The 24,916-nt window shown below is 49.4% G+C and overlaps 1 protein-coding gene and 1 non-coding gene across 6 annotated transcripts in view; one reads left to right on the forward strand and one right to left on the reverse strand.

The window, feature by feature from the left end:
* SLC22A23 (solute carrier family 22 member 23) overlaps positions 1-24,916 on the reverse strand; it is a 175,797-nt gene that overhangs the window by 85,978 nt on the left and 64,903 nt on the right. The window lies entirely within an intron of this gene.
* On the forward strand, positions 18,125-18,231 carry LOC118518102 (U6 spliceosomal RNA). The gene has a single exon (XR_004908450.1). It is a non-coding gene; the product is annotated as a U6 spliceosomal RNA (small nuclear RNA).

Below are 24,916 nucleotides of genomic sequence, written 5' to 3' on the forward strand. Positions count from 1 at the left end.
GGAGGCTTTTGCAGAGGAATCAGCATTTGGATTTGACCTTGAGGGGGAAGGTCAGGAGGGCTGTCCTGCCTGGTGGGTCTTAGGGGAGGAGAGGGGGCTGAGACAGACGGAATGAGGGACAACTCCTGGAAAGAGGGCCGGCGCAGAAGAGGCCAAGAGCACAGGGTTGGCGATCAGCGTCAAAAAGTCCCCAGGGAGGGTTTGGTGTCATCCAACAACTATAGGATCAGCCGAACCACAGGCCCGGGAAGAAGCAGCCAGCAAGGACCTGCCTCTGCGAGGTGTCAGGAGATGTTGCCAATTCTAAAGAGAAACTCTGGCCTCCCCTGCTTTCTGTCCTCCCGGGTCATCTGAACCCGGCCTCCGCCACCTATGGTGTTTTCATGTCAGGTTCGCTGCCCCCCCTCCCCGCCCCCACCCCGGTGCACCCCACTCATTCAGCAGGACAGGACAGGAAGGCCCAGTTAGACAACTGCACAAAGGAAAACTCTTGATGGCTTCAGGGCCGCAGACAGGACAGATCATGACGACCGCGAACAGGATGGGCGCTAAGAAGGGGAAGGGAGGAGGGCTCCCTGAACCACGTCACTCTGGGGCAGGGCTAGAAGCAGCAGCTCCCCAAGCACCTGCCGCCCTCGGGCCGGCAGCAGACCCTGTGAGCCTGGCTGGCCGCTCCCGCTCATCTAGCCTGTGTCATCGAGTGGTTTCTCTCAGGTCACACACGTAAATACCATGCGAATAAGCATCTTGAGGACAAGTTTAAAACAAAATGGAAAACAAAGAGGATAGAGAGGCTGCGCCAATAAGCACATGGAAAGGTGCTCAACCTCACCGATCGTTAGGGAAATGCAAATCCAAACCACTAGGAGATGCTTCTTCACAGCCGTTAGGCCCAGCAATTCCATATATACCCTGGATATATACCCCAAATAACTGAAAGCAGGGACTCAAAGATACTTGCATGCTCATGTTCACAGCAGCGTTACTCATAGTCGCCAAAAGGTGGGAACAACCCAAATGGCTATCAGCTAATGAATGGGGAGACAAAATGGGGTACATAACCTATAATAGACTAGCGTTCCGTCTTAAAAAGGAAGGAACTTCTGACACATGCCATGACATGGATGGAACCTGAGGGCGTTATGTTCCGTGAAATAAGCCAGTCACGAAAGGATTAATACTGTATGATCCCACTGACATGAGTTCCCTAGAGTCACCAGATTCATGGAGACAGAGAGGGCAAGGGTGGCTGCCGGGGGCTGGCGCGAGGGAGAATGAGAGTTCGTGTCTAATGGGGGCAGAATTTCAGTTTTGCAAGATGAAAAAGTTCTGGAGATGAATGGTAGTCCAACAATGTGAAGTAGTTAATGTCACTGAGTTGTACATTTTAAAATGGTTAAAATGGTAAATTTTATGTTATGTGTATTTTACCACAATAAAGAAAATCCTCCTCCAGACAAACAAAAACCAGAAAATGTAAAGTAGGCATATTTGGAAACTCTGACCCCTGGGGTGTGTGCCCTACCTACCCGACCCACACAAGGATCCTCATGCTGGCCCCTCTTTTCCATCAGGAGGACCAGAGAAACTCAATCTACAAGAGGCAGAAGTGATTCACAGAGCTTGCTGTGTTCCCATTCTCAGTGGTCAATTCTCTGTCCCATGTGGCTTCAAAATAGAGAATTACATTTGAATGGTCAGCTTTTGGGTACTGGCTCAATCACAGGGGAGGTTGCTTCAAGGCCTTTTCATCTTCTAAGGTTGACCCCGACAATCTCATTGCGCACATCGCCATGCTTCCACTTATCCCTACTTCATTGCTCATCTGAGCCTCAGGCACTGTCCCAGGTACTCGGGAAACAAAGACGGCCGTGAGCTGAGCCCTCTGTGATGGGGACAGGCCAGAGGCGGGGGTGCTCCCACAGATACCACCGGGGATGTGGGCGTCCTGCCTGGGCCAAGAGCTGGCCAAGGAGGGCGAGCTGAAGGGGGGGCTTCCCTGAAGGGGAGGGAAGGGTGCCATGAGCTGGGGGGAGCACAGTGGGTCAGTAAGGGGGAGGGCAGGGTGCATGCAGCAGCAGAGGAGTGTGAGGCTGGGGGGACCCCATTTCCAAGCTGCAGGAAGCACCCCACGTTTTATACTTCCATAGTTCATGTATTTTCTATCTCTATGCATTTTATGCTTGCCCCCAAGTTAAACTGTTCAAACGACTTGGGACCTGCACCAGCTGGGATTTAGATCAGGACTTCCTTCCCCCAAAGAAGCCCCATAGCTGCATCTCACAAAACATACCCTCTGCATCGCCTTTTTACCAAAATAACAACAACCACCCACAACCAAATGGCACTTATTTAAGAGGGAGGATGCTGGGTTCTCCGAGCCCTCCCTTTTTAAGAAATTTTAAGATGGTTCCTACATCATTTTTCATCTTTTTAAAAACTAGGATGAATTAAATCTGCTTTATCCCCCATCCTGTCCTTCTCTGTCATAACTTCGAGTGCCTTGGGTCCCCTCAAATGGCATCGTCATGGCCAGGTAAGGACCAGTCCGTCATGGTGATGGAGGAGTCTAAAAGTTAGCAGCTGGGAGAGGTACACCGGCCAAGGTCCTGAGAGGGAGTGGGGATCCTAGTTCCATCTCCAAAATTCTGGAGTTTGGGTCTCCAGATTTATACTTTCATCCCCAGTTTCATGGAGGGCAAGGGACTGGGCTGATGCCCTGGAGAGATCTCTCTGCATCACCAATCCCTTACACTCCTTTGAAGGGGCCGGGAAGGGGCGCCTGGGTGGCTCAGTCAGTTAAGCGTCTGCCTTTGGCTCAGGTCATGATCCCGGGGTCCTGGGATTGAACCCCGCGTCGGGTTCCCTGCTCAGCGGGGAGCCTGCTTCTCCCTCTCCCTCTGCCGCTCCCCCTGCTTGTGCTCACTCTCTGTCAAATAAATAGATAAAATCTTAAAAAAAAAGAAAGAAAGAAAGGGCCAGGAGCACCCTCTCCACAAAGCACAGGCTTGACAACAGCAAGCCCTATGTGATCCAAGAAAAATCCTCAATAGCTTTCTTTCCCAATATTCCTTCTGTTGAATTACATTATCGGGGCACTAAGAAACACGAGGCCATCTCAATAGATTACAAAAGGCATGCGTGCAGTAAACATGAGCGAAGTGTGACCAATGAGCCAATTCCCATGCTTACAGTTAAGAGCATACAGACACAGTCCCTGCCCTGGGGGGGCTACAGTCAGATCCAGAAAACACCCCAAGTCCAAATATTGCGCTACCTCGTGTTGCCACCACACAGAGCATGGAAACACAGAGGAAACATTTGGTTCACCTTCCTCGGAGATTCATTTGCAGATCAGTAAATGAAAGGCTCTGCAAACCTCTATCAGGTATGTACGTGCACACACACATTATCATCTTAAAGTATACTCAAATAACATTAGTATACATTTTTTTTTAAAGATTTTATTTATTTATTTGACAGGGAGAGAGATAGCGAGAGCAGGAACACAAGCAGGGGGAGTGGGAGAGGGAGAAGCAGGCTCCGTGGAGAGACCCTAGGAGCACCCCAGCAGGCCCTTGCCTGTTGAACAGCTATTTGGGTCAAGAAAGGGTTTCCTCAGTAGGTGTTTCAATGCCTGATTAAAATGTATACTAATGTTGGGGTGCCTGGGTGGCTCAGTCGTTAAGTGTAGGATTAGGATTAGGATTAGTCGTTAAGCTCTGTAGGATTAGGATTAATAACACCCCCCCCCAACCCCGCCAAAGCCCCAGACCCTTCTTTTTAAAGAAGATAGTATAGGACCAGAGTTCTGGGACCAGGGGGAGAGCCCCAGTCTGTCATCCATGAACGTGGTCCTGCTCAGATTGAGCAGTGGAAAACAGCTAACCCAGATATAGGTACCAGAAGCGTGCAGCCCCCCATTCACCAGGAGAGGAAATCTTAATTAAGTGTAGATGTTAAGAGGACCATCAGATCAAGATTTTTGAGGCAAGGGGAACAGGGTGGCGGGGAAAGGGGAAAGTTCTGTGGCAGCCTCTGCCATGGGCCTGCCTCTCCGCTTCTACGGGTGTGAATGAAATATTAAACAGGCTCAGCCAATTAGCAGCCTTTCAATGACGGATGCTCGGAGGCTGAGGAACTGAGTTTTGATCTGCATTCTCGCTTGATGGCTCAGCACTCAGCCGAGCACTGTTTCCTGTTCTGTTGTTAGCATTCTTTTTTTTTAAGATTTTTTATTTATTTATTTGACACAGAGAGAACGAGAGAGAGGGAGAGAGGGAGAGAGAGAGAAACAGAGACAGAGAGCGAGCACAAGCAGGGGGAATGGCAGGCAGGGGAGAAGCAGGCTCCCGCTGAGCAAGGAGCCCGATGTGGGGCTTGATCCCAGGACCCTGGGATGATGATGACCTGAGTCAAAGGAAGACGTTTAACTGACTGAGCCACCCAGGTGCCCCTGTTGTTAGCATTCTTTTTTTTTTTTCTCAATTTTATTTTATTATGTTATGTTAATCACCATACATTACATCCTTAAGTTTTTGATGTAGTGTTCCATGATTCATTGTTTGCGTATAACACCCAGTGCTCCATGCAGTACGTGCCCTCCTCAATACCCATCACCAGGCTAACCCATCCTCCCACCCCCCTCCCCTCTAGAACCCTCAGTTTGTTTCTCAGAGTCCATCGTCTCTCATGGTTCTTCTCCCCCTCCGATTTCCCCCCCTTCATTCTTCCCCTCTTGCTATCTTCTTTTTTATAACATATAATGTATTATTTGTTTCAGAGGTACAGGTCTGTGATTGTTCAGCCCACTTCCCACCAAACTGGCAGCACGTGGTGGGATCTGTGCCCACCACGGCTTCCGGTGGTCTGTGGCCAGCCTAGGCAGCCGGATCCCTGTGCCTAAAGCAGGTGGCCTCCTTTGCCCTAAGTCTAACAGGGGCTCTTCACCGCTACCCCCAGGGCCTGTCCTGCAGCCCCCCACCCATAACTTCTGATGAGGTCAGAAAGGGGCTCTCCACACAGTGAGGCCAGGAAATGTCCTTTTTTTTTTTGGCTGTGTTCCAATAAAACTTTATTTACAAAAACAGGTGGCAGGCCATAGTTTGCTAATCTCTGCTCCAGAGGCCGCAGTGAAAGGGATCATCTTTAGCAGACAATTGCAGGAAATAGGGTGTAGTGTGTGGTAGAAGATGTAGAGATGGGACCAGATTCAGTGGTTACAAACTGAAGCCAGAACGCCACGTTCTTTTCCAATTTGGAAGGAGTTGTTCAATGAGTATTTATTTTGGTTCACATTGCTGTGAACAGTGATAGTGCCGGCTGGGCCAGATTAGGAGAACCGTCACTTCTGTGGTTCTTCATAGATGGGATAATGAGAACTGCAGTTTTCACGATTTGAAATCCAACAGTTTGACCTCAGTTTTTTTTTTTTCTTAAGATCCCCATTTTTTTGGTTTAAAAAAAAAAAGTGTGACACACTTAAGCAGTGGCATTTTTTCCTGTGACTTAGGTTCCTATTGTTTCAAAACAAACAAACAAAAAAACACAAGCAGTCGCCTCTCCCGTCCGCCAGTCAGTGTTTTCTTCCTGCAGTCCTAGCTCCTCTGTCCTCCCCGCACACAGCAGTAGGGGAGAAACTCAGGCAGCTCGGACAGCCATGCACCATCAGGGAGGATGGCCTGTGGGGCTCTGTCCCCGGGGCCAGGCCACCCGCCCAAACAGGACACATAAGACATGGCCCACCTGGGATGCTGCAGCCTCCGCAGCCTTCCTCCTCAGGGAAAGTGGCGCCCCAGGGGGCACAGGCTGAGGAGAGGCTGGGAGGGAAGGTGGGGGCGGTAAGGGAGAAAGGGGAGGTAAGAACATGGCTCATGGACTCGGTTCCCCGTGCACTGCCCGGCCGTCCAGGGGTCACCTTGACGAGACATGCTGCTTGCTGCCTGCCGGGGGCCCAGCGGCCACGGCTAGACTAGGACGTGGCAGCCCCAGCATGGAGGGGCCTGCCTACCACTCTCCCAGGACAATGGCACTCCAGAAATGAAAATCTAGCGCTGCAGCCTGGCCCCTCCTTGCTCCAACCACAGCCACGCCCCGGGGAGAAAGAAATGGGCTTTTCCAGGGGCAGCGGTGGGAGGAGCCTGTCTCAGCCTCGGCTCAGGCTCCACTTCAGCAATTACTCCATTGCCGCCGGCCCCTCTTATCCTGGCACACTCAGGGGCACTAGCGTGACATTTCCGAGAGGACACAGGGACACGGTCCAGAGCCAGGGACCGCCTGACCCCGCGAGTCATTAGCCACCGACTAGGCACAGTCAAAGGGCCTGCTTCAACTCAGGCCACAAGATTCGAGTCTGGTCTAGCTGGTGGCCCAGATGCGTGCCGACTCTACCTGGCCTGCCCGGTGGGGCAGAGGGATGGCAGCATGGCCCAACATCCACGCATTTTACCAACTCACGCCTCTGACGCCCAGCTCTCCCGGGGCACTTTCATCAGTCCCTTTGGGATGAGACAAAGGTAAGGCATATACAGAGAAAAACGGCCCACTAGCCAATCTGCACACACACCTGCAATAGCATCTCACTTGGAGATGAACACCAAGCGTCTGCACGATGCCACTGGCACAGTTTTCTAGTTTAGAAAAGCCTTTCCGCATACATGAGCGCATCCGCTCTTGCGTCACGGGGTAAGATGAAACAGGTACAATTCTCAGTTTATATTTTAAGAAACTGAGGATCAGCTCTCTGAAGTAACTTGCCCGAGAACACAGAGATAATGAAGGCTTGACTTTGGGACCAGAATCCATGTTCTCAGACTTCTAGGTTAAGATTCTTTCATACTCGGGGCACCTGGGTGACTCAGTTGTTAAGCATCTGCCTTTGGCTCAGGTCATGATCCCAGGGTCCTGGGATCGAGTCTCACGTCGGGCTCCCTGCTCAGCGGGGAGTCTGCTTCTCCATCTCCCACTCCCCCTGCTTGTGTTCCCTCTCTTGCTCTCTCTCTCTGTCAAATAAATAAATAAAATCTTAAAAAAAAATTCTTTCATACTCAATTCCCTTATTAAAACAAAAAACAAACAATAGTCAGGACCAGTGCTGGATGGGGTCACACCTGCCCCACGCGCCCTGCTCACACTGTGTGATGTCACGCCTGGGTCCGGGCGCCGAGCTCATACTACAGGATGACGTCACACCTGTCCTACATGCACTGTGCACCCCACGGGATGAGGTCCTATAGGAAGGTCACCTTAATTCAACACAGAGGTAGGGGAGGGCGCCAGGAGGTCACCCCACTGCTGCATTTCAGGCTCAGCTCATGAAGCGCCCATGTGAAGGGGCAGCTGGAGAGGAAGAAGTTACTCCAGGCCAAGGGAGCCGCCCTGGGGAGGAGGAGACATGCCCCATACCCTTCGTGGGCCTGCCGCTCGGGCTGGGAAGCGCCGCGCAGGGAGCCGTGGACGATAACTGGGCTAAGCCTGGGATGCAGGTCCCTGTAAGGATCCCAAGCCACAGAGGGATGTGATGGGTTTGGGGTTTAGAAAGGTCACTCTGGCCGTGGAGTGAAGAGCAGATTGGAAGGAGGGCAAAGCTGTTCTGAGTCGCCGGGAGCCAAGGGGAAGTGAAAGGAACAAGAGAATAAGGTGCAGGGCTGCTGTGTCGCTAAGGTGGTAAAACTTCTGTGGCTACACTGGTCCTCCATCCTGGTTTCTGGGCCAGGGAGACATGGGCGGAGACTGCATACACCTATCCTGGCACAAAGCTCGGAGAAAGGTTAGGACTTCCCGAAATACTGGCTTCTAGATCAGCCCAATCAGTCACCAAGTATTTGTTGTGTCCCCCCTGCATGCCCAGCCCTGTTGGGGTTCTGCAGATGCAGCAGTGAACAAGGTTGGCAGGAACACCCGCCCCTGGAGAGCACACATTCTCTGTTCCATAGTATTTCTGGCAAGGAATTAAACACTAAAGAACACAGATTAAACCTGTAACCATAGAAACTGTCCATGATGGATTTTCCAGAATACTTCCATTAAAAAAACCCCTTTGCTGTTGTTACCGTAAGACAAGTGTCAAGCTGAGGTCCACAAAACTCACTTGGACCTGCTCCACAAGCAAAATGCCCACCCAAGCTATCAGTCTTAGGAGAGTACTAAACCACAGAGGTGATGCCCAGCAGAAGCTGCCATGGACCTCGGAGCCATGGTAGGCACATTGCTCAAGCAAGCGGCCTCTGTGTCCCGCCCCGTCCTCTACTTCAAAATAAAATTACACTGAGATTTGTCAGTGTTGCAGCAATCACCTTTGATATTTCCTCTAGAAGGAAAGGGCAGGGGATGATCTCAAGTCTTAGGCAGCGAGCACACGAGCAGGGTCCTAACTGCACAAAAATGTGGCCTCAGTCACTCCATGTGCCCCAGGAACTCCTGATAAGACATCGCTGTCAGCAAACCTTCAGAGAAAGTGCACGTGGAGCTCGAGGGAAATGCTCTTTTCCATGGGGCTTCCTGCTTTCCTGGGCTTCTTGGAGGCATCAGCTGCTCCAGTCTCAAAGGCTTCAGAAATTCAAAGCACATTTCTTAAGCAGCCCGGAAATCAAACTTTCGAGGCAGGGGGAGGGTCCCTGCAGGTGCAGTTAGGTGGCTAGTCAAAGCCTCGTCCTTTGGTCATCATTGAAAGGGTCTATTTCTCTATGCCCTCACCTCAGGCATTAGCGAGCCAGGCCTGATGGGACCTGCAGGGTCATCCTCCCTCGGCCCCAGGTCCTCTGCAGATAGCTCTGTGGTCATCTCACTCCCCATGTACCACCCTCCCCCCAAAGCAGTGCAGTCCCATGGCCATCCCAGCCAGGACTGAGGGCCATCTGGGTCATGGAGAGTGAGAGGAAGAGCCGGGCATTCATGACACGGCTTAACAACCATCCTGAGAGGAAAACTTCAGTATTCATCATGTGGAAAGCCCATCACCGGGTTCCCGTGAGGTCAAGGAGACTGAGGATGGGGACAAGGGGCAGGAAGTCACGACAACTAGATCCCCACCCTTTTGGACAAAAGGTGTTTTCTGGTACCGGGCTTTTCAACCAAAATTTGAATCCTTGGTTCTATACGATAAAATACTTGCTAGCACCTCCATCTTGGAGATAGGCCCCCTGCTCTGGTCCTTCACATCATGCATCTTCCTCATGACCCCAGCATTTGGGACACAAGTCAGGCTCCCCTAGTTTCCTGGCCCTTGTGCTCAACGAGAGCTGTGTAGTTTTCATCCTAGGATCCACAGATGTGTTTTAGGGATAACCATGAATATTCTGTACTTTTATGTAAAACTGGATGGGCGCGTGCGTGCGTGCATGTGTGTGTGTGTGTGTGCGTTGTGTGTGTGCGTGTGTGCGTGTGCGTGTACATGTCTAAGATACGCATTTTTCCAGGGGAAGGGCCTGTAGTTTTCATCAAATTCTCAAAGGGGTCTCTGACCCAAAAAAGATTCACAAGACTCAAAAGTACCGCTTTAAAAGGAGCTTTCGTTTCTGTCAAATTGGCCAAATTTCAACATAAAGTGGGTCAGAGCGATTAAAAGCTGAAAAAAGTCAAAGATGGGCAATTTAATCTGTAAGATTTCAGGGAAATTAAAATAAACCCTCTGATGCTATAAGCGATGCAAAAGGATTCCAAGAGAAGGGGGAATTGCGGGCCGTGAAGGGGGAGGGGGCACAAAAATAGGAATCGGGAAAGGAGCCAGAGCAGTGGAAATAACAAAGGGACGAGAAGTTCTACGCGGGGCTCGCAGTGATTCCGGCTCCGAGATGGATGTCGTTCATAAGGTGGGCTCCCCGGCAGCTTGTTGAGGCTGCACATCAGTTCCTATTTTTACTTAAACGTACTGAAAGAAAAATGTGTATATAGCACAGAAGTCCTGGCATCCCCTCTGGGACCAACCTGCTGACACGTCAGAACTGCTCAGAGTGATGAGCTCATTAAAATTCTCTGGTCTTTCCCAGAGATGGCTCTATTTTTAACCTAATTCTGACTGTCACTTAAAGTGTGAGGTTTACTTTTTTTTTTTTTTTAAAGAAAATACTCTTTTTTCCTTCTTAATATTCCCATGAATAATTGAGCTTAGCTGATAATTCCTCTGGCCTCCTTCAAGCATTTCTTCACAAGACAGAGAGGGACACTCCAGGCAGAAGGGGACTAATGAAAGGCAGGTGAATCCCATGTCCCACCCTGCAGGGCCCCTTATTAAAATACCAGGACAAAAAAAATTACGACAAGCAAGGACTATAGTCATCAACTCCCTATAATTTTCTTCCAACCCTATGTTCAAGGCAATCTCCACCTCTCAAATGCTTTCCAAAAGTTCATGTGTAACTTATTAGAAATAACGGTGTAAACATATGTTTGGGTTCTCAATTCGAAGTGCTTTCTTTAAAGGCCCTGGCCTAGTCCACATGAGCATTTTAACACACAGACTGCTGACATGCTTCAGCCTTAAAATGTGTATGTGTTGAAACAATATTGCTTCAATATTCGAAGTGATTTTCAACATATCTTAAGCATAACACTTTTCCTGCGAAAATTTCCCTTCCATATAGGTACACTTCCCTACTCAAGAGAAAAAAGAAAAATAAAAACTCAGTACACTGTAATCACAATTAATATTATTGTGCATCATAATTTTCTTTCAGGAGAAAGAGGCAAATTATACGAAAAGAGATCCGATTTTGTGAGGATGACTGTTAAGGATGTATAGTGTCCCGAACCTCACTTTACGGAACACATGCTTCTATTTAAAAAAAAAAAAAAAAAAACAACTTGGTGGGGGAGTTTTTTCTTCTAAACCTATTTTTCCATTGATTTTTTGGTATAAAACTGAAGGTGGTTAGCCGCATCTAGGAATGTAAAAACTCTTTTTAAATTAGGTTTTTGGGGGAGAAATGACTTAAAGGGAAATTATTTACTGAAACAATTGTAAATGCTTAAAACAAGTTTTGAAGAATCTCGAATTAGTCCTTGAGGAACTTCAAGTCTTCCCGGGGGCTGGGGGGGGGGGGTCCCCGCAGACTTCCAAGGGCAGATGGCCCTAGCTCTTGGTTCTGACTTTGTAGGAAACTTTCTCCACACAGGTGGAAAGAATGGAGCTCTCTCCCAAGACCCCTGAGCTCCAGAGAACGCCGTGTCCAGGTGGACGAGGAGGGAGGGCTGTAACTGGCGGAGGTACTCGGGCATCAGCCAGCTGTGTCGGCCCAAGGCTGCTGAAGCTCCCGGGGTGCCCCGCCCCCCGCCCCGAGCGGCTCGATTTCTGCATTCAGAGGTAGTGGAGCTCCTCGCTCACTTCAGCACCCATCACCTGACCGTGGGCCCATGCGCCCGACGGCTGGCTCAAACTCCAGGTTGAGCAAGTCCCCACAACGACCTTGAGTGTGCCGATGCTTGCCTACCTTGTAAACATTTAATGAGGAGGCAACATTGATCCTGGTTTAATTTCAGTATTTTGATTGATCTCTTGAAACCAACAAGGCCTTCAAAGCCAAGACATCACGGATTCATTTTCTTCACACACCTGCCGAAGGGTCTTCTGATCGCTGAACCCCCTGCGGTCTGCACTTGGTCCCGAGGCAGCTGTACTGTAGGCCTTCCGAGGGCAGCCAAGCAGCGAACTGATAAGTGCTCAGTTTTCTGAAAACATTTCCTACCTGAGACTTATTTACCCACCCAGCTGCTCCTGGAATGTGGCCTCGTTCTTAGGAAATCACTTTATTTATTCTCTAAGAGACACGGCAACATGAACATGAACATTTGAAAAAGTGCCTGGGAGCGCCTCTGTAACTGGTTTTCCTCTCCTTGAGCTTATGGACATTTTATTTTGATGTTTATCTGGTGCCATGGTAACCGGCAGGACTTGAGGTTTACTTCTCAGACTGAAGACCGATTACGGAAAGTCAATTTAGCAAGCACTTACTGAGTGCTTACCAAGTATGGAAGATAGAACGATGAGCACGAAACTCTCTTTCCTCAAAAGGACATACATCAGAATTCAAAGAGCAAGACCAGGAGTCGGCAAATTTTCCCCTTCAAAAGCCAAATGGCAAACATTTCAGGTGTTGTGTGGCTACGTGGTTTCTGAAGCACCTCCCCCGCCACTGTGGTTCAAAGGCCGCCACAGACTGTAAATGTCTGAGCAGGTCTGTGTTCCGATAAAACTTTATTGAACAGACACTGAAACTTACATTTCTCATAATTTCCATGTGTCACAAAATATGACTCTTCTTCTGATGTTTTATAACTTGTAAAAAATGTAAAAACCACTCAGAGCTCACAGACCACATTAAAAAGGCAGGTGGCCAGAGCTGGTCGGTGGGCTGTAGCTTACAGGCTCTGGGTCCGCACCTGGCCAGCTCTCGGGGGGCGGGAAGAGAAGTTGCCCAGACTCCTCGAGCCTCACTTTGCTCATCTGCCAAGTGGGGATAAGAATCTTTGTCTTCTGAGTTTTAAAAATTAGACACCTAAACAGAAAAAAACAGCTGATCTCCTTCCTGGAGGGGCAGCCTGTTTGATGATGACCACGACATTGATAATGGCAATGACAACTAACGATCCTGAATGTTTGTTTCCTGCGAGGTGCTGTGTTAAGTGCTACCAACTTTTACAGTATTTCATCTAATCTATGGTGCTATCGATATTACGACGTGCCATTCCTGAATGTACCACCGAGAAAGAAAAAGCTGCCAGTTAACCTCTTGACACGGCATTGAGTGTAAGATGCATTCTGATTTCACAAATGCTGGAGTGTGTTTTTGTGGGAGGGAGGGGGGATGCATTTTAGAACCGATAAAAACGGCATCCCTGTTAAGCCCAGAACTCTCCTGTAGGCCATGTACTACCTAGGATCTAGGTAGGTACTGTGATCGTCCCTATTGTACAGATGAGGAAACTGACAAACAGTTTCAGTCTCTGCAGGAAAAGCTAGAAGTGTCAGGGCTTTTTAACACAGGCAGGTTAACCTGGTCCAGAGTCAAAGCTCGGCCGTAAGGGCATGAACACTGGGAGGGAGGCTGAAAACATCTGGCACTTTAAGCGTGCAATCCAGGTGGAGGAGTTTGGCACAAAGGAACTTTCTCCTTGGTGAGAGGACATACGTCAGACCAGTCAACCACGTCCCTCTGGTATTTCCTAGGAGGGTGTTAACGCAGCAAGGGGTAAGGAGAAACAGGAATTCTAAAATGCAGAATGAAAATGGCAAGGCACACTAACATCTAAGCTTGCGTAATTCCTCTGAACAGCTGTCCTGGGAATCCTGTCCAGGTCATGGACGGAGCAGGGCAGAGGAGAAGGACTGGGAGAGGTGTCCTATCTTTGAGCTGTATTTTCTTGTGTGAAGGGAATGCTTGGGGGTGGAGTCCGCAGGCCAGAGAGCAGCCTGCAGCCCTGCCACCTGGGGAATCATGCTCCCCTGGGTCTCCCATCCTCACTGAACGGGGGGCAGGGGGGGGCACTCAGGATGCACAGAAATTACAGAACAATTTAGGCCAAAATTCTCTTTCAAATTCTGAATTGTTTTTCCTCTCAAAATTGTAGCTTCACATTTCTTTCTCCCTGTTATTATTTCACCACCAAATATTAATGAAGTGCTTCAAATATGCTCAAGGGGGTGAGATTTCTCTTTTTCCTGTAAAATTCCAATTAGTCAAAAGCTTGCTCAACATGTAGCTTCGGTCTGAGTTGTTGTGCACAAAGGACTCAACACAGCAGACCTGAGACTGCTCTCCTTAGAAAGGTCTCCTCGCCTGGCTGGCCCTTGGCTGGCATCTGAGAACTTGGACTTCAGAAGTCCTACCATTTTAACAGAGAAGCATGGCTCGCCGTGGCTGCACTGTTTTGTACAGACAATGTGGTTTATGCTGAGCCCCTGCTTTCCTTTGGAGGGTCTGGAATCTGGTACGTGCTCAGTAGAGGGTGCCTGTGTGACCAGCCTCCAGGAAAAAGCTGGGTGCTGGGTCTCTAATGAGCTTCCCTGGTAGACAGCATTTATCACGTGTGGTCACAATTCACTGCCGGAGCAGTGAAGTGCATCCTGAGTGACTCCACAGGCAGGGGACTCTGGAAAGCTTGAGCCCGGTTTCCTCCAGACTTTGCCTCAGCACTTTTTCCCTTTGCTGATTTTGCTCTGTACCCCTTTGCTGTAATAAATCACAGCCAAACTAGATGCTGAGTCCTGTGAGTCCTAGTGACACTTCCCCCCCCGCCTCCATCCCAGGGACTCTTGACACAACTATCCTCAGCCAATTCACTTTGGCACGGTGCTGTGCCAGGCATAGGGAGGCTACTCACTCTACTGATCCTGAAACACGAGCGCATGAGAAACCAGGGATCAGATGACCTACTGTCCCATTCAGTGTTGACCAAGCACCCATCACATGCTCAGCAAGATCCTAACCTTGTGATTTCTGTCCTTGAAATCTGCAGTCAAGTGTAAGAGACAACGATGGGGAGGACTCCCAAGTTGAGGGTGATGGCAGGTGGGGTGGTAAGAGCTAACACTTACCTGGTGCGTGCTACATGCTGGGCACTCCCCTGAGCACTTTCAGCGTCAACTCCCGTAGTTCTGACAGCAACCCTGGGAGGGGGGCGCTCTTCCTTCCTCCATCCTCACAGAGAGCACATCAAGGGGAAGTACTCCCCAGGTCACATAACTAGTTAATAGCAACACATCCTCTGGCTTCAGAATCTGAGTTCTGGACTAGCATAAACAGGCTCAATTGCATCCATGTCTTTAACAACCATAGTATTTACTACATACCACCCAGCATTAAAATTATTTCTTCTAATAGTGTGGGTTTTTTTTAAGATTTTATTTGTCAGAGAGAGAGAGAGAGAGAGAATGAGCAGGGGGAGCGGCCGGCAGAGGGAGAAGGCTCCCCGCTGAGCAGGGAGCCCGATGCAGGACTTGATCCCAGGACCCTGAGATCATGATCTGAGCTGAAGGCAGATGCTTAACCCACTCAGCCACCCAGGCGTCCTGCACTAAAATTATTTTATGCATGTTTTCATGCCTGTGCTAGACTCTAAGCTGTGTGGCCAGGCTCCTGCCCGGTGCACCCCTGGATCTTCGCCATGGTGCCACGCTTCCCATACGGTAAGCACTCAGGTGCACACAGATGGCAGAGAACAACCATTCGGCGTGGGAGGCCAGCACAGCCTAGAGCGGCAATGATAGGTCTCGGGGAACACTGAGGGAGATCTCAAAGGCAAGTTCTGAAGAGTCAGAGGGGAAAACAGGCAATCCCCATGGCGGTAACAATATGAGCAAAGAGGTGGACCCAGCAATGAGCAGCGCAGGGTGAGGGCACCAAGGGAAGACTGGCTGGGGTGAGGGGTGTGTTTGGGTAAAACTGAGTGAAATCCAGCGATGACAACCCTGAAAAGTTAGAGTTCCAAACTGATGGGCAGCCAGTGAGGATGAGAGTGACAATGTTCAAAGGGCCAACTGGGTAAGACTTAGCTGGGAGCAGAAGAGATGGATGGCTTGATGGGCTGGAGCCCTGGAGCAGGATGCGGGGGTGACGGGCTTCTGGATGATGCGATGCCCCCCCGCTCGAGGTGTGGCCAGAGCCCGAGACCGAAGGTGGGGCCAGGTCTGCTGGGAAGACACGCAGGGCCCCGGACAACGCACCCTTTCTCAGCTCACGGGGGGCCCATGACCATGGCACACGTTCCTTCCCACTCTGACTCTTTACGATTCCAATAGATTCGGGTTGGAATTAGCACGCGAGCTGTGGGTTTTAAGAACCATTTCTGAAGAGAGAATGGACGGAATCTGGTAGCTAATTCCACAGCAGGGGTGTGAGGGGTGTCAAAGTTGGGCGCGGGCGACCGAGCGAGGGAGTCATGGCCATACTGACAGGAGTAAGGACGTCTGGGCAGAAAATACAGACATTCTCTATTTCACACAAAAAATATGTTTATACGAACAGTCTTAAGGGCTGTAAGAAATGAGACTTCAAGTGACAATAAGCTACAAGAAAAAAAAAAAAGGCAGAAAAAATTTAAAAGCAAGCCCCAGAGGAAATGAATTAGTTGATAGTTGCTTTATCCACCCCATTCACCATTTAACGTTTCCAGTATGCCCAGCTTCAAAACAAACCACCCCCTGTCAAAATATTGCTTACACAACTGCAGTTGGGTCTGATGCATTCTCACGATTCTACCTGAGCACATTCTGTGTTTGGAACTAGACTATCAGCTACTGACCCTCGGGAAGCTAACTGCTTTTCCACATGTCCTGCCCAGCGACGCCGCCAGCTAAACCATTAGCCGCGACGGCCGTGGCGGTGCTTTACCCCCCGGGGAGCACCGTGGGCCAGGGGGCCAGTGCCGGGGATCCCAGCGTGGCAGAGAGGGGACTGCGGGGAGGGTGGCTCAGGCCTCCCGCGCAACCTCTTTCCAGCATTCATCATTTACCGCCCCGTGTAGAGTCTGTCTCTCCGGGGAGGGGACACAGAGCCTCGGATGTGTCTATCTGCACTGAATATTCAAGGCTGGTCTTAACTATGACAGGATTAGCGATGCTGCAAAATGTCCCCCTTCCAGTTAATTATCTTGCCTTGAACACATATACTAGGTCACTACTGGCAAAGACCAATTTCTGGTTTAATGGGGCAGAAAGAAGAGATCCAGATAGAAATGTCTATCAAACTGTCTCGATCCTGATTAAAATATTCCCCTTAGAGGAAAGCACATGCCTCTTCTGTTTACTTGAATTTGCCTTTTTTTTTTTTTTAAAGATTTTATTTATTTATTTGAGAGAGAGAGAATGAGAGACAGAGAGCATGAGAGGGAGGAGAGTCAGAGGGAGAAGCAGACTCCCCGCCGAGCAGGGAGCCCGATGCGGGACTCGATCCTGGAACTCCAGGATCATGACCTGAGCCGAAGGCAGTCGCTTAACCAACTGAGCCACCCAGGCACCCTTGAATTTGCCTTTTAAGTAGTTGGTAAACTAGGAATTTTAATGGTGGAGAGAAATTGATTTGGTGCTGTGTGTATTTCAATTCCATTTCCAGCAGGCATCAGGAAGTCTTTTCTATATTTTGTCTTTGAATACTTTATAGCCAGATCTATTTCTCTGGAAAAACACACTGCATTTGGGGTAATAAAGCTTCTGCAGATTTCATTAAACAATTGTGCCAGGTAGGGCATAGCAGGAAATATTACTGCTGCCTTCGGAATACGGACGTTTATTGTACCATCAATTCAGAGTGGTACCCAGTAGCGAGAAGCCAGACCAAAGACCGGACACCCGGCCTCCTCCTTCCTCCCTCTTCCTTTCGCGGTCTGATCTGGACAATTCACGTCACCGTCGCTGTGCCCTGGCCAAGTAAGGCCAACACCAAATCATGGTGCCAAGTGAACCCCCCCACCGCCCGAGCTCTCCTCTGAAGCCGCCCTTCCGGAGCCATGTTTGCGCCCCGACCAGCCCTGCCATCGTCCACAGCCCCCGTACTCATTCTCTGCAGCTGCAATCTGACGCTGTCACCAAGCTCTTCTCCCACTCTAGAACGCGCCTTCTTGTCCCTGCCACGAAATACCTCCAGCCCTCCTTCCCACAGGAGGGCTTGCTCCCAGCTCTCACTGCTCATGTCCTTCTTCCCTGCTCCTAAGTTTCCATGACTTTTAGCCACGCTGCATCAATCTTTAATTCATGCACTTATTTTTTTTTATTATTATGTTATGTTAGTCATCGTACATTACATCATTAGTTTTTGATGTAGTGTTCCATGATTCATTGTTTGCGTATAACACCCAGTGCTCCATGCAGAACGTGCCCTCTTTAATACCCATCACCAGGCTAACCCATCCCCCCACTCCCCTCCCCTCTAGAACCCTGTAATTCATGCACTTATATTACAAATATTTTTAGTGTCTGTTGAGTATAGTGTCCGTTAAGCACAGCTCAGTGCATTTAGGTGCAGTTCCGTTGGACAAAACCCGATGGGACACACATTTACTCTGCAGGCTGGCTGGAGATGGAAGTGACACTGATCATATAAAAGGCAAAGTCAAGCGGGGCAGGGGCTCAGAGAATGAGGGGCCCGCACCCCCGCTTGGAGGTGGGGAGATGGAGGGCCTGTGCAGAGAAAGGGCCTTCTGTGCTCGCCTGGGCAGCACGTGAAACAGGACGGCACAGAGCAGATGAGCGTGGCCCCTGCACAAGATGACAGGCAAAGTCATGAAGCATTCCATGTTTTGAAAAAGGAAAAAAAAAGGCCTTTTGACTTGGCTCAATGAAAAGCCGGTAGGATTTTGAAATCCTGCTGCTCCGACGGCACCTCCTCCAGGAAGGCCTCCACCCTCCTGGCTGGGGCAGTTGCCCGCACCGTGCACCAACTGTGCCCAGACCGGGTGCAGATGCCTCTTCCTCCCTCTGGTCCGTAAGCAACATGAGGATGGGCAGGTACCCCCCTTCCCTGGCTTTAGTGGGGGTCACATCCAGGGCAGCCACACCATAACAGAGAAGTCAGGCTGTCTCTCCAACTGTGGGTTGCAGCAAACTCAGTTAAGCTGCAGAATCAGAGTGAACATGCTAATTCTGTTCTAGAGAGACCACGGGCGCCCGGAGTCACACTGGTGAACGAAGAGGTGGGGCGGGAAAGAGTCAGGAGACCACTGAGACAAGCAGGACCTCCCGTAGGCAGGGCAGTGGCTCTGGGAAGGAGGTGTGGGCGCCTCACACCTGGGGTGTTCTCTCCTCCAGAGAATGCATGCTCCGAGAGCACCTCAAGGCCCTCCCACAGCCTGGCGGCCACTCCAAAAACAACACGACATACACGGTCTGCCTGGCTGAGGACACTGCTGGTCGGCAGCTCCTGGGAGTGCTTCTACCACAGCCCCAGACACACGTCAGCGCTAGGTGACATCTCCATGGGATCTGTTTACCCGGAAAGCATCAACGATGGCCCACACTGACTCCTGCATGCTTTCAACTCTCTCCACCCTTTGGTACTGCTGACGCTCCGAACAGCCCCTCCAGCCGGGCTGCACTTGTCAAGGGGGTGCGCTGGGAGGCCAGAGGTCAACATGGCCAATGGATCAATAAGGTCACTGGGCGTGCACAGGGAGAACCTGGTAGTTCTCCCTGAATTAAAGGCCAACAGGACATGAAACCCTCAGCGATGTGTCAGGACTTTGTCTTGCAAGACTCGAGGGGCACTGAAACAAAACTTTTTATAGACGCCCATTACTGTCATTACTCCTCAGGCAAGAGGCCTCCACTTTCCTTGAGAAGCATCAGTTCCTCTCCTTTCTGTACATATTCCCTGACAACTCCGACCTCCCGTCACTATCTGGGGGCCATCAGTCTGTTACTCAGAGGTCTCAGTTCTGACTTGGGTTCAGACACCCTCTGTCTGGCCGTAGGTACATGTCTTAACCTCTTGCCGCGGCAGATTTTAACAGGAAGGGCGAGCTGGGCTGCAGTCTGGGCCCAAAGCTGCAGCTCCGGCAAAGCCCGTCTTTATAGGACAGCCTGGCCTGGGCCTCCCTGCCAGCCTACCATGTCTGCGCTGTTCTCTCCATGATGTGAGTCCGATCCCCTTAACGAGCTCTCTGGGGATGCTCTCCTGTACCCGGCCTGCTTCTGAGACAAGTTCCGCTCTCTGCTGTGCGTAGACTAGAGCAGAAATTTAAAACATCTTTCTTTTCTACCAAAGGGGCTTAAGTGTCTTCTCCCCCCGAGACACTCTTTCTTCTTGGCAAACGTCTTATAATCTACTAGATTAGAAGCTCTCTGAGGGAAAGGCCCACATTTCAATGATAATCTATAAACCTTAAAGATCATCAAATGCTCGCTGGGAAAGCTCAGGGTACGCTTCTCATTTTCAAGGATGAAAGTCTTCTCTCCTGCTATGAGACGCTGTCAATGAACTCAAGGACACCGAGCAGCAAACTCAGGGTATCGCACTTGCCAGGCGAGGGGTGGGAGAGGAGAGGGCGGATAGCGCTTCTACTTGGTTTTGGAAATTTTAGCTTCTGTGAAAGAGAAAGGCAAACATACCTCGTGGGGATTGGAATGCTGCCATGTTTCCTTTCCCTCAATATTAAATTTCTCCCACTAATTCTACCCCTGCTCTGTATCACCTTGAACACAAGTTGAAAACCTAAACCTCTAGAGGACGTGCTTAAGGCAGAAACTTATGCAATTCCCACTTGAAGTCATGCAGCTGGGTGAGCTCAGATTACTGATGACTGCTCCAGCCTCCCTCAGTTCCCAGCAGAAGCCTTTCAAAAGGTTCCTGCAGTTTTGTTCATTAGGGATGATGAATAACGTGCAGACATTTCCCCAGTGTTGGGGATCTTAGAACAGGATCGATTTAAATCTTTGGGGAGGGGGGCAAGGGAGAGGGAGAGAGAATGCCTGTGTGTGAGCAAGAGACAGAGAAGAATATGAAGAACATGATGACAGATAGGGGGAGAGAAGGTGAGAGATACAGAAATCCTAGATGTTCAAGACACAGCTGATAGAAAACAGGGCAGGAATGGTGCTTGATATGTGAACAACATACTGACTCTACGGGTCCAACGGGGTGAACGGTTTGCCCAAACTTGACAAGTTAAGCAGGTTTTGGAAATATTTAGGTGGAAGTTGCAAATGAACAGAAGTCCGTTTGGGCAAACAGGAGTGATGTTGTTGAACACCGCACCTGCACTAGCCTACGCTGTAAGGTCTGACACAGTTGGGTCAGGTGTGGGTAGAAGGTCTTCCTATAAACCACAGGAATAAGGAACTGATAGGAAGACTATCAAGGGAGTAACCTGCACGTACCAGTTCATGGTATTTATATACATCTGAGTCCCCCTAACAATGGCCTGCCAATGAAACATTTCTGGACAGTATCAGGAAATCAGCCATTTTGGTATAAGACTCTGTACAAAGTCTTATGGAACCGGACCCCAATTTTGTAACTTATTTACTCTCTACAAAACTCTACACACCCAAGGTCAATGCTAATGTTCTTTCACGTTAGTCCTAACTCACATCAAGTAATAATAAAAAAAAATTGTACAAACGAGCTGTTTGCAAGGACAGAAAACTGCAGCAGGGTTGTGTATTAGTCATGAGCTATGTTGCTCTGCAGAACCAATCATCTCTTAACAATTTCAGAGGCTTACAACATTGCAAGTTTACTTCTTGCTCACACTACATGCCCACTGAGGGCTGGCGGGGGGCTCTGCTCATCACTGTCACTTGGGGTGTGGGTTCGAAGATCAGATACCATCTTGAATGTTGCTGGTTGATGTGTTACAGGACTCGAGGCTGTCTCACTGGTAATTAAATGCTCCAGACCAGAAGGGACATATCAATTCTGCTCACAGCTCATTGGCCAGAACTAGACACACGGGCCGGCCCCATCTCAAGGGAAATACTGGCAAGAGGCACCAATGACATCCACACTCTGTTATGTGCAGCTCATTCTTTTAAAATGTCTCAAATACACATCATATGGGAAGACACTGATATGATTTCCTGGATGCCCTGTGTCCTTAGAGAAATAGCTGACGTCTCTAGACCACTTTCTATGTCAATTACAGGAGAGCAGAATGGGGCTGACCAAGTCACCTCAGCAGTGAGGGGTTTCAGGAGCCTTCCCCGGTAACAATGTAACAATAGGCAAACTTAAAGCATCAGTACCAATACCACGAGAAGCAGTGATCTGGTGAAGGGCGGGGACCCTCCAGGTAGACACACGCATAGCCCCCCTGGTTCTAGCACCTACTAGCCGAGCAGCCCTGGCCAAGTGACCTGCCTTCTCTGTGCTTTATTCACCATCTGTGAAGGGGGACAGTAATAGTACCTTCCCCCCCCGTCACTGTAAGGGTGGAATGAGGAGTAAGGCGCTAGAACAGTGCCTGGCAGTGCATGGTGAGCCCTGGTTTTTGTCAATCCTATTCTTTTTCTTATCCTCATCATCTGGACCTCCCTTCAGCCATATTTCTTTCAAACTAATTTGCTACTGCAACAAGCAAATTGCATTCCTCACAATAATCCTGTGAAGTAGTTGTAAGTATCCCCGCTTAAATCATGAGAAGACCCAAACCAACTCAGGTTTCAAATCTATCTGTCCGAGGCTGTCTTCTTTCACTGCAATGTTCTACGTGGTTTGCTCCCATATCGTGAGTGCAAGGGGGTCCACTTAATGTAAGGAAAATGACCCAGTACGTGTTATTCCTCCACTTGTGCTCAGAACTCTCCAAAGAGGGGCTCCTGGGTGGCTCAGTCATTAAGCGTCTGCCTTTGGCTCAGGTCATGATCCCGGGGTCCTGGGATCGGGCCCCCGCATCGGACGCCCTGCTTGGCGGGAAGCCTGCTTCTCCCTCTCCCACTCCCCCTGCTTGGGTTCCCTCTCTTGCTGTGTCTCTCTCTGTCAAATAAATAAGTAAAATTAAAAAAAAAAAAAAAAAAAAGAACTCTCCAAAGAAGCTGTTCTGCTAATCCAACAAATAGAAGTCAACATTTTCTCCATCGGGCTATATGCTGTATGCTTGGCAGAGTTAAGACAGCAACTCTCAGCTCTCTGTATGCAGAGCGGGCCAGGCTCAATCAAGCCTCAGATGCCGGCCAGGAACCAGGAAAGAAAGGGTGGGGATGAAAGATGGCAAAGTGGAGATCCAAACTCTGCAGCCTGCAACTCAAATATTACACTATTTTTATCCATGCCTTTAGTCTGTATGTTATATACATACACAGTCTATATGTTATATACATGCATGACAAGCTCGAAGATGCGTTTCAGTCCTAGTCTGAAAGCTGCTACTTTTCCACCTTGACTACAGCCATATCCTTTTGCCTGAGGGCCTGATAAGGTGCCAGAAACCCACCCTGTTTGTCCCTGTCTGTACTAGACCGGGAGGGTCCCCCTGGAAGGCACAGGATGATCAAGTAGCAGGACTGGTCAATAGGTAATTAAATGCTCCAGACAGTAGGGACGCGTCAATTCTGCTCACAGCTCATTGGCCAGAACTAGACACACGGAACCAGGAAAGTCCTTTAAACAGAGGTTGGTACACTACAGGTTGTGGGCCAAATTTGGCCCAATGCTTATTTTTGTAAATAAAGTGTTACTGGACCACCCATTTGTTTATGTATCACCTATAGCAGCTTTCACACTACGATGGCAGAGTTGAGTAGTTACATGAGAAACCATATGGCCCCCAAAGTCTAAAATAGTTACCATCTGGCCTGGTACAGAAAAAGTTTGCTGAGCCCTGGTCCCGAGTGCTGCAGTAAGGGAGGGTGCTGGGAGCAAAGGTCCCTGCCGAGCAAGAATGGGGTCGCTCTGGGGCGCCTGGGGGGGCTCAGTCGGTTAAGCGTCTGACTTTTGGTTTCAGCTCAGGTCGTGATCTCGGGGTCGTGAGATCAAGCCCTGCATCAGGCTCCGCACTCAGCCGGGAATGTGCTTAAGATTCTCTCTCTCTCCCTCTCCCTCTCCCCTGGCTTGTGCTCGAACGCCCCTCTCCCAACATGCACGTGCACGCGCTCTCTCCCTCTCTCTCTTAATAAATAAATAAATACATAAATAAAATCTTAAAAAAAAAAAAGAATGGGGTTGTGTTGATTACCACTCACGGGCAAACCCTTAGGCCCAAGGGCATAGGGCTCGCTTCACAAATATTTTCTTACGTGCCAGATACTAGGACACAACAGTGGGCAAGATAAACTCAATCTCTGTCCTTTGGGAATTTAAAATTGTGTGTAGGGATAAAGATGGGGCCTAAGGGAAAGAGAAGGCACAGAAATATGTAAAAAGGCAATTACAGGCCAAATAATGGTGGTATATTTACACAGCAGTGAAACAAATGAGTTGTAGCCATAAAGGTCAACACAGATGCATCTTGGCAATAATGTGGAGAGAAAAAAAGCCCACAGAAAAATACGTGCCATATGAGTTGACTTACTAAAAGCCCCGAGCCATGCAAAATGAAATGCAGTATTGTTTATGGATCCCAAAAGATGAGGCATTATAAAGAAAAGCACGGTGAGGAGTAACAGCATAGCCAGGCTCATGGTTAGTGGGAGGGTGGCAGGGGGACAGGGATGGCCATGGAGGGGCTGTGTAGGGCATTTCAAAAGTCACGACCATATTCCTTTTCTAGAACTGGGGGGTGAGTACACAGAGATGCATGGTGTCAGAATCTTTTCTAGCCGACCTATATTTCATTAGCCCTTTTATGTCTGCTCGATATTTAATCGACTAAATTTTATAAGTAGAAACATGGGATGAGCGCTAGGATGCAGTAAGAAAGACCCCAGAAAGTGCTCTGGGCACACAGCGGAGGGACCACTAACTCAGATGCGAGGGCCAGGAAGAGAATCCCTACAGAAAATGGCACATGTCACTTAAGGACTGGAACAAATTTCACCCTGAGAAGAAGTCAGGAAAGAGTGTTCTAGCAAAGAATAGCCTGTGCAAGAGCCCAGAGATGCAACAGATCGCAAAGTTTTCAAGGAACTGAAACCAGCAAGCGAAGTGCTGCGTAGGGAAAGCAGGGCTGGCGAGGCTCCCCTGGGGCCACGCTAGTAAGCCTCGTGAGCCACAGGGAAAAATGTGTGCTTGGGGCACCTGGGTGGCTCAGTTGGTTGAGCATCTGCCTTCGGCTCAGGTCATGATCCTGGAGTCCCGGGATCGGGTCCCGCATCAGGCTCCCTGCTCAGCGGGGAGTCTGCTTCTCCCTCTGATCCTCCCCCTCTCATGCTCTCTGTCTCCCATTCTCTCTCTCAGATAAATAAATAAAATCTTTAAAAAAAAAAAAGAAAAATGTGTGCTTTATTCCAAAAGCAACTTGAGCCTTGGAGGGATTTCGGCCAGGGAGTGTAGAGACATGATCAAAGTTGTCTTTTAAAAAGATTGTTCTTGCTGTGGCAACGTCAGTTTACTCA

The sequence above is a fragment of the Halichoerus grypus genome, chromosome 9, assembly GCF_964656455.1.
Source record: "Halichoerus grypus chromosome 9, mHalGry1.hap1.1, whole genome shotgun sequence".
NCBI lineage: Eukaryota > Metazoa > Chordata > Mammalia > Carnivora > Phocidae > Halichoerus > Halichoerus grypus.